Source organism: Primulina eburnea, chromosome 8, assembly GCF_022965805.1.
Source record: "Primulina eburnea isolate SZY01 chromosome 8, ASM2296580v1, whole genome shotgun sequence".
In the NCBI taxonomy this organism is placed as follows: Eukaryota; Viridiplantae; Streptophyta; class Magnoliopsida; order Lamiales; family Gesneriaceae; genus Primulina; species Primulina eburnea.
This window is the reverse complement of record NC_133108.1, coordinates 6,872,987-6,886,201: the sequence shown is the minus strand read 5'-3', so window position 1 is coordinate 6,886,201 and position 13,215 is coordinate 6,872,987. Positions and strand designations below refer to the sequence as shown.

The window sequence follows — 13,215 nt, the reverse complement described above, 5'->3', positions numbered from 1 at the left end:
CGCAATTATCTCTGATTGTTATTATTTAAGTTAATTGCATGCTTAACGCTTGATTAGTAGGTGATTCTGGAACGGGTCACTACATAGACCCTCTTTGTTTCCCGCGTTTCTCTGTTGCATGGAAAAGAAAATTGTTTTTGGACACCTCAATACAAGTAAATTAGGCGTTTTTTATTATTGACAAATGTAAGGACATAATTTATTGTTTTAAAATATAAGGCTTAGTCATCATATTATTCATTATGTTCGCATCAAGTGTAGCGTCTTAAAAAATCTAGACATTAGTTGTTTATTTTAATTGTCAATGGAGTGAGTATTAGCGTAAAAAAAAGACAATACTAACGTATATTTAAGTTGTGATGGAATTTTAGTTAAGAAGGTATTGAATATAAGAATGTTGACGTTACGTTATAACATATGTGGTTGGTATTACCAATAGATATTCTGTAGTATTTTTTTTAATGAGGTGTGTTGGTTAATATGATAAAAGTGATTCAATTATTCTGATCTCGTAAGCAAATGTATACATTAATCTTGATTTGGAAAATTAGTAATAAGTTTTGAGTTATTTACCAAAATATTTGTTCGACATTTGATAGTAGATCCTAAATATTTTCCTTGAGTTTGTTTTAGGCAAACGGAATAAATTTTTAAATATTATTTGAAAAAAAGAAAGAAGAAAAGAATCCAAATCAAGCCTTTTACAGTAACCTTTGCGCAACTAAGCTATTTAAATTCACAAGTGCACAAAACCTAGGTACACAAATCTATACACACACATGAACTAACTTGTAAAACATTACATTTATCAATATTATGTGAAAAAAAATTCAAACAAGTTTATTTTCAAGTAGTCACCGCGCCATTGCGCGGTCCAAGAGTGCACCTGCTCACAGTAGAGACAAAAAATTGGCAGAAGGTTGTGCGCGTCTACAGGATAAAAAATCTGGAGACTTTTTTTTTAAAAAAATAAGACAAACAGATCGCAAATGGGAAAACCAGTATGAAAACCCACGTACGAAGCAAGATGGAGACCAAAAGAGATTGAAGAAACCGCTAAAAAATATATCGATCCTTCATTGTAAATCAAATTCATAGAAACTCAATATCTTACAAAAACCAATCAAGAGACAAAGTAATGCAAACTAACCATATCACAACTCATAAAATTTCCGTTAAAACTAATCAAGGAACACAACATTGACAATTAAGAAACCATGAAAAACTCCAACAGATTGATTACAACGAAAGCAAAAGCTAATCAATGGTTCCCGTTGTCACGCCCCGAAACTCGGAGTTGACACCGGCGTCGTTTGCAATCACACAATTTAAAACAACAAGCCTTTCATAGCACAGTTTACACCGAATCCAGTTTATAAATCATAATCTCAATAAAATTGTCTTTACAATATCAAAATAACTTAAAAGACAGAATTCAATGCGGAAGCGTAAACTGCATAATAACAATAATAAACTTAAACTCTATCTAGACTCTTGAATCATCACCATCCCCAGAATTGTTCGGACTCCTCGTCCTCGACCTGTTCTTCGGGCTTATCTGGGAAGGGTTGTAAGGGGGTGAGTACTTGGGAATACTCAGTAAATGGGGGAAAATCGAGCACAATAGAGACAACATGCATAAATTTCGAAATCATAAATCATGACTCGCATACCTATTTCAAAAACATGCATAACATTGACACATCACTGCGACTCATCTACTTTCTACGGTTTACTGACGTCAGTCCCTAATTGTTACTCCTCTAAGGGGGCGAGGCCGTATAGCGGTTATGTCCCCCACCGCGTAAGGGTACGTCGTGGTTGGGATTCCCTCCCGTATACAGTCGACTCCTCACAGTGCTTTTAAAATCGTATGACGAAAAGAGTAGAAAGAAGATTGTACTCGACTACTTGTTTTTTTCTTGTAAAAAAAATCGAAAACATGCATACACTGATTCGAAATTTTAAAGTTTTAAAAAATAGCCCACTTACAGTATTTGATTGCTAAAGAAACGTGACTGCTTGGCTTAGAAAAGTGGGTCGCTTCGTGCTCCTCACTCGGGCAGCGCTTCGGCTTGGTTCCTTGGACGGTTTTCGTGCAGTACTTCGGCTAGGGAGGAGTGCTGGAATTTCGAGATTGGTGGTGGTAGAATGGCTAGGGTTGAGGCACTATTTATAGGTGGAGGGAGAAGGGTTAATTATGGCACTCAATCATACTCAAAATTAGCAGAAATCTCTCAATATTTGACTCTCATTTCCTTGCCATAGGTGTTGATTCATCTTCCAATTTCGAAAATTTATCTACCTAAGTTAGGAGATTCATATTCTAATCCAATGCTGTAGATTAATTCGAAAATTAGGTTGCTAGATCTAATGGTTTTGGTGCAAGGTTGAGGATTTCCTTCCAACTTGCATGGTATGCTTCCCTTGTAACCATGCCTTACAATACTTAGGCAAGAATCATGTAAGAATTTCGAAAATAGGCAATAGGTCTAGCATAAAATCTCCAATCTTTGGCTCAATCTTGCATGATATCAAATATCTAGGCACCATCATATTTAGGCAAAATAATATAAGAGGATTTTCGAATTTACTAGTAATAATTATATGATATCTAAATCTCCTACATTCTCTTCCCAAATTTCGAATTTAAGCATGCCTTCAATAAAATATTGTTGACTTCATCAAAATATATCTAACAATTAATCTCCAAGGTGCACAACTTAATATCTTATTTATTCTTTATACACAAAATCAAATCTTAAAATTTCCTTGATTACATGGCCTGAAGAAAATCTCAAAATCTCGGCTCTCACACTCGTTATTTTATCTTCACCTTTCGTCCTCCTTTTCCTGCTCGTTATTCTTTTCTTTTTTCATCCCACCAAAAGAGAAGGAAATAGAAAATTCCAAGCACGATGCGATACGAGAAGGCCCTGCCCTTATAATGGAAATCTAAAGAAATCAAAAAACCCAAACAAGAATAAGAGTAGAACAAACCCGATACTGTAAGAAAGACAAAAAAAAAGCAGGACAAAAAAAAGAGGGGAAAAACGTGAACATTAGAAGCTTTCCAATGCCAAGAAGGCGGAACGCCGCACACGAGGGTTGAGAGCGAAGAAACTGCAGTAAGATAGAAGTGGAGAAAAGAAAAAGCAAACCCTTGTTGCCCTTTCTTCGCTGGCATGGTGGAGGGAAGAAAGAGGAAACCCCAAACAGAAGTAGTAGAAGAGCGAACTCGAGGAGCAGAGGACGTAGTAGACCCTCTTTGTTGCCCGCGTTTCTCTGTTGCGTTGAAAAGAAAAGCTAATCACACATGTCATTTATATATATATATATATATATATATATATATATAAAGAAGGGTGAGTCATATACGTGTATGACACATGTTGTGATTGTTTTTGGACACCTCAATACAAGTAAATTAGGCGTTTTTTATTGTTGACAAGTGTAAGGACATAATTTATTGTTTTAAAATATAAGGCTTAGTCATCATATTATTCTTTATATTCGCATCAAGTGTAGCGTCTTAGAAAATTTGTTTATTTTAAGTGTCAATGGAGTGAGTATTAGCGTAAAAAAAAATAGACAATACTAACATATATTTAAGTTGTGTTGGAATTTTAATTAAGTAGGTATCGTATATAAGAATGTTGATGCTACGTTATAACATATGTGGTTGGTATACCAATATATATTCTGTAGTATTTTTTTTAATAAGGTGTGTTGGTTGATATGATAAAAGTGATTCAATTATTCTGATCTTGTAAGAAAATGTATACATTAATCTTGATTTGAAAAATTAGTAATAAATTTTGAGTTATTTACCAAAATATTTGTTCGACATTTGATAGTAGATCCTAAATATTTTCCTTGAGTTTTTTTTAGGCAAACAGAATAAATGTTTAAATATTATTTGAAAAAAAAGAAGAAAAAAATCCAAATCAAGCCTTTTACAGTAACCTTCGCGCAACTAAGCTATTTAAATTCACAAGTGCACACAACCTAGGTACACAAATCTATATACACACATGAACTAACTTGTAAAACATTACATTTATCAATATTATGTGAAAAAATTCAGACAAGTTTATTTTCCAGTAGTCACTGCTGCCATTGCGCGGTACAAGAGTGCACCTACTCACAGTAGAGACAAAAAAATTGCAGAAGGTTGTGCGTGTCTACAGGATAAAAAATCTGGAGATTTTTTTTTAAAAAAAATATGACAAACAGATCGCAAAAGGGAAAACCAGTATGAAAACCCACGTACGAAGCAAGATGGAGACCAAAAGAGATTGAAGAAACCGCTGAAAAATATATCGATCCTTCATTGTAAATCAAATTCATAGAAACTCAATATCTTACAAAAACCAATCAAGAGACAAAGTAAGCACAAACTAACCATATCATAACTCATAAAATTTCCGTTAAAACTAATCAAGGAACACAACAGTGACAATTAAAAAACCATGAAAAACTCCAACAGATTGATTACAACGAAAGAAAAGGCTAATCAATGATTCCCGTTATTTTATCTTCACCTTTCGTCCTCTTTTTCCCACATGTTATTCTTTTCTTTTTTCATCCCACCAAAAGAGAAGGAAAAAGAAAATTCCAAGCACGATGCGGTACGAGAAGGCCCTGCCCTTATAGTGGAAATCTAAAGAAATCAAAAAACCCAAACAAGAATAAGAGAAGAACAAACCCGATAATGTAAAAAAGATAAAAAGAAAAACAGAACAAAAACAAGAGGGGAAAAACCAGAACAATAGAAGCTTTCCAATACTAAGAGGGCGGAACGCCGCACACGAGGGTTGAGAGCGAAGAAACTGCAGTAAGATAGAAGTGGAGAAAAGACAAAACAAACCCTCGTTGCCCTTTGTTCGCTGGCGCGGTGGAGGGAAGAAAGCGGAAATCCCAAACAAGAGCAGTAGAAGAGCGAACTCGAGAAGAACGGAGTATACCCTCTTTGTTGCCCGCGCTTCTCTGTTGCGTTGAAAAGAAAAGCTAATCACACGTGTAGTTTCTGTTTTTTGGTTAGATGGAAGAAGTATGTATGTATATATATATATATATATATATATATATATATATATATATATATATATATATATATGAAGAAGGGTGAGTCATATATGGTTTATGACACATGTTGTGATTGTTTTTGGACATCTCAATACAAGTAAATTAGGCGTTTTTTTAATGTTGACAAGTGTAAGGACATAATTTATTGTTTTAAAATATAAGGCTTAGTCATCATATTATTCATTATATTCGCATCAAGTGTAGCGTCTTAGAAAATTTGTTTATTTTAAGTGTCAATAGAGCGAGTATTAGCGTAAAAAAAAAGACAATACTAACGTATATTTAAGTTGTGTTGGAATTTTAATTAAGAAGGTATTGAATATAAGAATGTTGATGCTACGTTATAACATATGTGGTTGGTATACCAATAGATATTCTGTAGTATTTTTTTTAATGAGGTGTGTTGGTTGATATGATAAAAGTGATTCAATTATTCTAATCTTGTAAGCAAATGTATACGTTAATCTTGATATGAAAAATTAGTAATAAATTTAGAGTTATTTACCAAAATATTTGTTCGATATTTGATAGTAGATCCTAAGTATTTTTCTTGAATTTTTTTTAGGCAAACGGAATAAATGTTTAAATATTAATTGAAAAAAAGAAGAAGAAAAGAATCCAAATCAAGCCTTTTACAGTAACCATCGCGCAACTAAGCGATTTAAATTCACAAGTGCACACAACCTAGGTACACAAATCTATATACACACATGAACTAACTTGTAAAACATTACATGTATCAATATTATGTGAAAAAAAATTCAAACAAGTTTATTTTCCAGTAGTCACCGCGCCATTGCGCGGTACAATAGTGCACTTGCTCACAGTAGAGACAAAAAATGGCAGAAGGTCAGAGTAGAGATAAAAAAAATGACTGAAGGTTTTGTGCCTCTACAGGATAAAAATCTGGAGATTTTGTTACAAAAAATAAGACAAAAAGATCGCAAAAAGGAAAACCAGCATGAAAACCCACGTACGAAGCAAGATGGAGACCAAAAGAGATTGAAAAAACTGCTGAAAAAATCAAGAGACACATTAACGCAAACTAACCATATCATAACCCATAAAATTTCCGTTAAAACTAATCAAGGAACACAACAGTGACAATTAAGAAACCATGAAAAACTCCAACGGATTGATTACAACGAAAGAAAAAGCTAATCAATGATTCCCGTTATTTTATCTTCACCTTTCGTCCTTTTTTCCCACTCGTTATTTTTTTCTTTTTTCATCCCACCAAAAGAGAAGGAAAAAGAAAATTCCAAGCACGATGCGGTAGGAGAAGGCCCTGCCCTTATAGTGGAAATCTAAAGAAATCAAAAAACCCAAACAAAAATAAGAGAAGAACAAACCCGATACTGTAAGGAAGACAAAAAGAAAAACAGAACAAAAACAAGAGGGGAAAAACCAGAACAATAGAAGCTTTCCAATACCAAGAGGGCGGAACGCCGCACACGAGGGTTGAGAGTGAAGAAACTGCAATAAGATAGAAGTGGAGAAAAGACAAAGCAAACCCTCGTTGCCCTTTGTTCGCTGGCGCGGTGGAGGGAAGAAAGCGGAAACCCCAAACAAGAGCAGTAGAAGAGTGAACTCGAGGAGCAAAGGACGGAGTATACCCTCTTTGTTGCACGCGCTTCTCTGTTGCGTTGAAAAGAAAAGCTAATCACACGTGTCGTTTCTGTTTTCTGGTGAGGTGGAAGAAGAAGCCCATGACATGTTTAGGATTTTGTAACCTGCTACGTTCTTTGGTGCTTCGCGGTGGAGGAAGAAATGTATTACACGTATATATTTTTTTCTTGCCCACCGTACTTGTGACGCCCTAAATCTCGCCACGTAATCATACAACATGTGACGTCATATGCATAAAAAATTTCTTTTCGACGACGTGATAATATAATACATATACGACAAAATAGTGCAATCACCACACTATCTATGTCAGCGTAGCAGAAACAGTGTAATAAATACACACATACAACTCAAATAAGACAATAAGTTATACTGTCTATATCTACTCTTATCTACAGGACTGTTTGACTATACACACCTAGTCCTTCACCACTATCATGTCTCACGGCATAGTCCTGTAACCTGTCCAACAGAAACAACCCCCAAAGGGTGAGCATACACAAAAATCATCATTGTAATACATAAGAGTTATATTAACAACAACATAAGATATAACTGAAATGATAACAGAAATACCCATTTGCCGTTTCTGGACAATCAGTCATCAATAACCTCAACAACATCACACTGCAACAATAACATCGACGATACGTCGCACCCCAACTCCGACGACAGAAATATCGTCGAACGACAACAACATCCACGATACGTCGCACTACTCGCACCCCAACTCCGGGGACAACAATATCGTTGAACGAACAACAACATCAACGATCGCACCCCAACTCCGGCGACAACAATATCGTTGAACGAACAACGTCAACGTGACGTCTCCCAACAACGACAGCCAACAAAATCAACAATAATAAACAACAACATATATAATATCAAATCACCCGATTACAGTGATTTATCATCGTTCAACGCAATAGTATTCATCAATACTAAACAATAACAACATATGCTCGTACGTCAACACGTACCTGATAATCGGGTATATATAAAATCTGGTTATTTCTTTGATCCCGAGGCATGTGACGTATCTAAATAATCCAACAACAATTATCAGATCATTGTCACCGTATCAACACAATCATAACAGTCCTAATATATATAGTATCAAATAGCCCAACAACAATCAATTCAATGAAAATATAAAAAACTCGATTATAACTTCTTATCGTTCAACAATTAATGTTCCGGTGTATTTAATTTACAATACTAACATCAAACACACCCTAATAAATTAACTTCAAATAATAGGCTATTTTACAACATCCGTCAAATTACGAAAACTTTATATCAGCATGTAGTCTATATTTCGTAGACTCCGAATATATAATCGGAATTAATTACAACTGAAAACAACTCACCAATTTCAATTCAACGAGTAAAATCCCTAATTATAATAAATTAGTAATAAATCTGATAAATTGTTAAATCATACTGAAATTGAAGATTGTTGAGTAGTGTATGATTTTAACGAAGAAGAGAAGATTATAGTGACGTAAGAGCATATGTTGTAATTGTTTAGTATTGATGAATACTATTGCGTTGAACGATGATAAATCACTGTAATTGGGTGATTTGATATTATATCTGTTGTTGTTTAATATTGTTGATGTTGTTGGATGTCATTGTTGGGAGACGTCACGTTGATGTTGTTCGTTCAAAGATATTGTTGTCGTCGGAGTTAGGGTGTGACGTATCGTTGATGTTGTTGTTCATTCAACGATATTGTTGTCGCCGGAGTTGGGGTGCGACGTATCGTCGATGTTATTGTTGCAGTGTGATGTTGTTGAGGTTGTTGATGACTGATTGTCCAGAAACGGCAAAGGTGGTTTTTCTGTTTTCATTTCAGTTATATCTTATGTTGTTGTTAATATAACTGTTATGTATTGCGATGATGATTGTTGTTTATGCTCACCCTTTGGGGATTTTTTTCTGTTGGACAGGTTACAGGACTATGCCGTGAGACATGATAGTGATGAAGGACTATGTGTGTCTAGTCAAACAGTCCTGTAGATAATAGTAAATATAGACAATATAACTTATTTTCTTATTTGAGTTGTATGTGTGTATTTATTACACTGTTTTTGCTACACTGAAGTAGATAGTATGCTGATTGCACTATTTTGTCGTATATACATTATATTATTACGTCGTCGAAAAGAAATTTTTTATGCATATGACGTCACATGTTATATGATTACGTGGCGAGATTTAGGGCGTCACAGTACCTAAACTGGCCATGTACAATTTATTCATGCTTTCATATAAGTAAGTAGATATAGGATTAGTTTGCACCATTTTATTTGAGAACATCTTTGTTTCCTCATTGATTTCTCCAAACATAGCAATGTCTTTCGTTATATCAATCTTCTACTTAATAATTTCTGATCATTTAGGACATAGAAAAATAATAGTGGTTATAAATTTTATTTTTATTGTTTTCTAAAAAAATATTAACGAACAAATTTTTGAAATAAAGCAATCTAATATAAAAAAATCCGGAATATTAATATTTTGAATTTTTAAGTGTACTCAAATGTATTTTTAAAATAATATATTGATGTTTTAAATTTATATTTTTATAAAATGGATTTCGGTAAAATAAATATGTGAATATAGAATCTCCAATATATTTTATTGTTTATGTAATTATCCGCATAACTCCGGTCACCTTCGCGTCAGCATTTTAACTAAACCGGAAATGTGGAGAAATAGGCCAAACTGCAAAAACCAAATAATGGTGGTCCCGGCGGGGCTCGAACCCGCGACCTTCGGCTCATAAGACCAACGCTCTAACCAACTGAGCTACGGGACCTCTCACTTTCGCGTATCTTAAAGTTATTATAATAACTGAATAATTTATTTGGAAGAGGTTACAAGATATCGAACGATCTTTGATAAGTCGATCGAACAGTCAATACATCATCTCCCACAGTCGCACAAGTAATAAGATTTGACCCATCTCTGATAAATTACTGGAAACATAAAAATGAGAGAGAAAGGAAACCCATACTTGTATGTTATAAGCATCAAATTTCCAAGATCTTGAAGCATAAACAGCATTCATTGAAAGTTCAACATCATTACATAATGTCATACGAGGAAAAAAATGTTCAAAGCAAGAAGGTACGAGAACATCAACCAAACCACGAGAAGCAGACTTATTCTTATCAAACAGACTCATAATCCACGTGAGAGATAAATGAAGATTGAAGCATATAACATATCACTCTGCTGTCACACCATCTAAAATTCTCATACAATCATATACTTCCTTAACTCATTTCCTTTAGCTTTGACTATTGAATTCAATACCGCAAAGTTAATCGGTCATCTGTAAGTAATACAATTATGCTAGAAAAACCGAGAGACAGGTAAAAAAATAAAATGTACCTATCTCAGCTAAAAACCTCGTAAAATTTCATGATCAGGAGTAATCCTGAGTCTTGACTCCAAAGGGTCCTTCCGAAGGCGATGTCTCAATCAGTTAGGGATCATGGTAGCGATATCTTCTGCGGTTACTTTATCTCTTCCTTTAAGAGCAGCCAAAGCTCTTGCTGCACTATTGGTCACAATGTCACCTCTTAATCCATCAACATTCAGCTCATCGCAGACCTTGGAGATTTTAACTCTATCCTCGTGATCAATGGTGACAGAAGATAGCGAATTCCAAGCAGAAGAAATCTGCTCTTGGAGTTTTTCTTGCTCTGCGTTGTAAGATATTCGGAATTCTTTAGGATTCCTATAAAATCGGGCCCTCTCCTCGACAATTTTTACCCTGAGCTCCGTATCCTTCACCGTTCCGACCTGAGCATGCATTCCAAATCGATCAAGAAGCTGGGGTCTAAGCTCTCCCTCTTCTGGATTTCCAGAACCTATGAGTATGAACCTGGTAGGGTGCGATATCGAGATTCCTTCCCTCTCCACCGTATTCCAACCTGAGGCAACATAATCAAGAAGAACGTCCTCTAAGTGATCATCCAAAACATTCACTTCATCCACATAACAGGATTCCTCGGTTAGCTTTAGCAAGAAGGTCGGGCTCAAATGCTTTTACACCTTCGGTAAGGGCCTTTTCAATGTAAATTGTGCCGCAAACTCTATCTTCCGTGGCAAGTGGCACCCAATGGCAAATCAACCATGTTGATTTTAACCGACACAGTAGTGAGTTTTTCGCCTCTATCAATTTTCTGGATTATTTCACCCTGCCCTGCCTGCACGGGAAGGGAACGGCCCGGATCACTCCACATGAGTGATCCGGGCCCACCACCATGTATTAAAAAAAAAAAAAAATTAACTCGGATTTTTCCGAGCCGTTAGATCTACCCTGCGGGCACTGCCCACAGGGCTAGGGTCTACTTTACCCAATTTTCTAGCGTGCTTCGGGACCCTACACTTCTGGGTCCTACGGATCCGAATTAAATTCGTTGCCAGCAATGACTCTGATTTCAGGAAGAAGATCCACCAACGAACTAACGGTGGTAGATTTTGTTAGAATATTTTCAGAAATTTGTTTTCATATTTTCAGAATCTTCAGAAATTTGTTTTCATATTTCCAGAATCTTCAGAAACCTCATGACTATTCGCGAGTGGATGCTTTGGTTCATGAACGGATGCATGTGTCAATTCAGAAAAGAAGTGTTGTTTGGCTAAGAGTCATACCCGTTCAGAATCATCTCCACGTTATCTATTTATAGAAGTACATCATCAGATTCAAAAAGGTCTTGAATTAACTTGTTTTCTCCATTGTATCCTGAAAGAGATCGAGAAACATCTCTTAAAAGATAGCGTTTACAAAACGTGCCTTGGAGTCAATCAAAATCCTTTATATTATTTTCGAAATTCTTCAACAGATTTCCCGGTCCCTGTGTCACTCATTATCATCACGCCTCCTATCTTTGGGTCGATCACATTCAGAAGAAGGCATAGTTTCCTCTCTTCTTGCCCAACTATAGCTGCAAACGGGTAAACTGACCTCTGCCTCTCCTTCGAAGTAGCAAGCTTCTGCACAATACATTCACATATCAGACGAATTATTTCCAGATTAACCTTATTATCTGTCAGCAACAAATAAAATAATTGATACCTATTCTTGATCAGGACTAATCCCAGTGGCCACATTAGAGATTGTGACAGAGAACTTACAACGCCCTTTCCTGAGAGGAACTCTAGCCCCACCAAAAGATTTCCTCCCCGAACTCAAGACTGCAGCAAATTAACAGAAAAGCAATCAACTTTGTGGCAACCAACCAAAACCCATAACTGATAACATCGTTTGTTCATTCTCGCCCGACCTTTAAGTACAGTACAACAACGGAACGAATTTTCACCACCAAATTAACTTTAAAACACCTCAGCACGAAATTGGACGGAAACTAGAGAGGTTTATCTCACCTGGTTCAGGGGGAAGAAAGAGAGAAGAGGTCCTGTTGGAGTTGAAGATGGCCGCAGTGGAAGAAACTCCCAATAGCCCAGCCATGTTTCGAACAGTGGTACCGATATAGAGTGTATCTTCAACTTTGGCCGCCAATTGTTTGACAGTATGCGGTAGATTAAATTTTCATTCATCCGTTTCTACTCAATTCTATTTTTTTACCTAATCGGTAAATTCCGTATTTTTAAAAAAGATTATTTTTAATTTAAAACAGGTCAAAACGAGCATATTTTTTTCTTTTAAAAAATAAAAAGATAAATTTTCGTTCAACTTGTATGCTTTTTATTTTTGATTCTGTTAAAAATATATTTATATTTATAGTCTAGTAACTTGTATATATTTTTTATTTTTGATCATTTTAACGGTGAATTTGCATTTGTAAGTACATGTTTTTGTTTTCATTTTTGATCAATTTTTTTATCAGAACTCGTTGTGTTTTCTTCTAAATAATTGTCTAAACAAATCTCGAACACATATGCAAGTTTCCTTCGATCCATGTTAGCATCCAACTCAAGGGAGCTACAGTCTTTTCCAAGTTTAAATTAAAGTCAGGCTACCACCAACTCAAGGTCAAGACGGATGATAATCCGAAGACAGCCTTCCGAACAAGGTATGGACACTATGAGTTCATAGTGATGCCATTCGGGGTAAAAAACGCTCTGGCAGTATTCATGGATCTCATGAACAGAGTATTCAAGCCATTTCTTGACAAGTTTGCTGTGGTATTCATCGACGATATTTTGATATATTCATCAAGTAAGGAAGACCACAAAGAACATCTTCGTCTCACCCTCCAGACGCTGAGAGAAAAAGAACTTTACGCCAAATTCAAGAAATGCGAATTTTGGCTAGAGAGCATCACATTTTTGGGACACATAATATCAGCAGCAGGAGTATCTGTGGACCCTAAGAAGGTAGAAGCAATCTCGGATTGGCCTAGACCAAATTCAGTGACTGAAATTAGAAGTTTCTTGGGATTAGCGGGTTATTACCGAAAATTTGTTGAAGGATTTTCTTCAATAGCCATACCCATCACCAAGCTTATACAGAAG

General features: G+C 35.6%; 1 non-coding gene and 1 pseudogene across 1 annotated transcript; both read right to left on the bottom strand.

Annotated features, from left to right (window-relative positions):
• Positions 1-9,470: 9,470 nt before the first annotated feature.
• On the bottom strand, positions 9,471-9,544 carry TRNAI-UAU (transfer RNA isoleucine (anticodon UAU)). Its single transcript has one exon. It is a non-coding gene; the product is annotated as a tRNA-Ile (tRNA).
• Positions 9,545-9,866: 322 nt separating this feature from the next.
• Positions 9,867-12,311, bottom strand: LOC140838763 (magnesium-chelatase subunit ChlI, chloroplastic-like; annotated as a pseudogene).
• Positions 12,312-13,215: the final 904 nt, after the last annotated feature.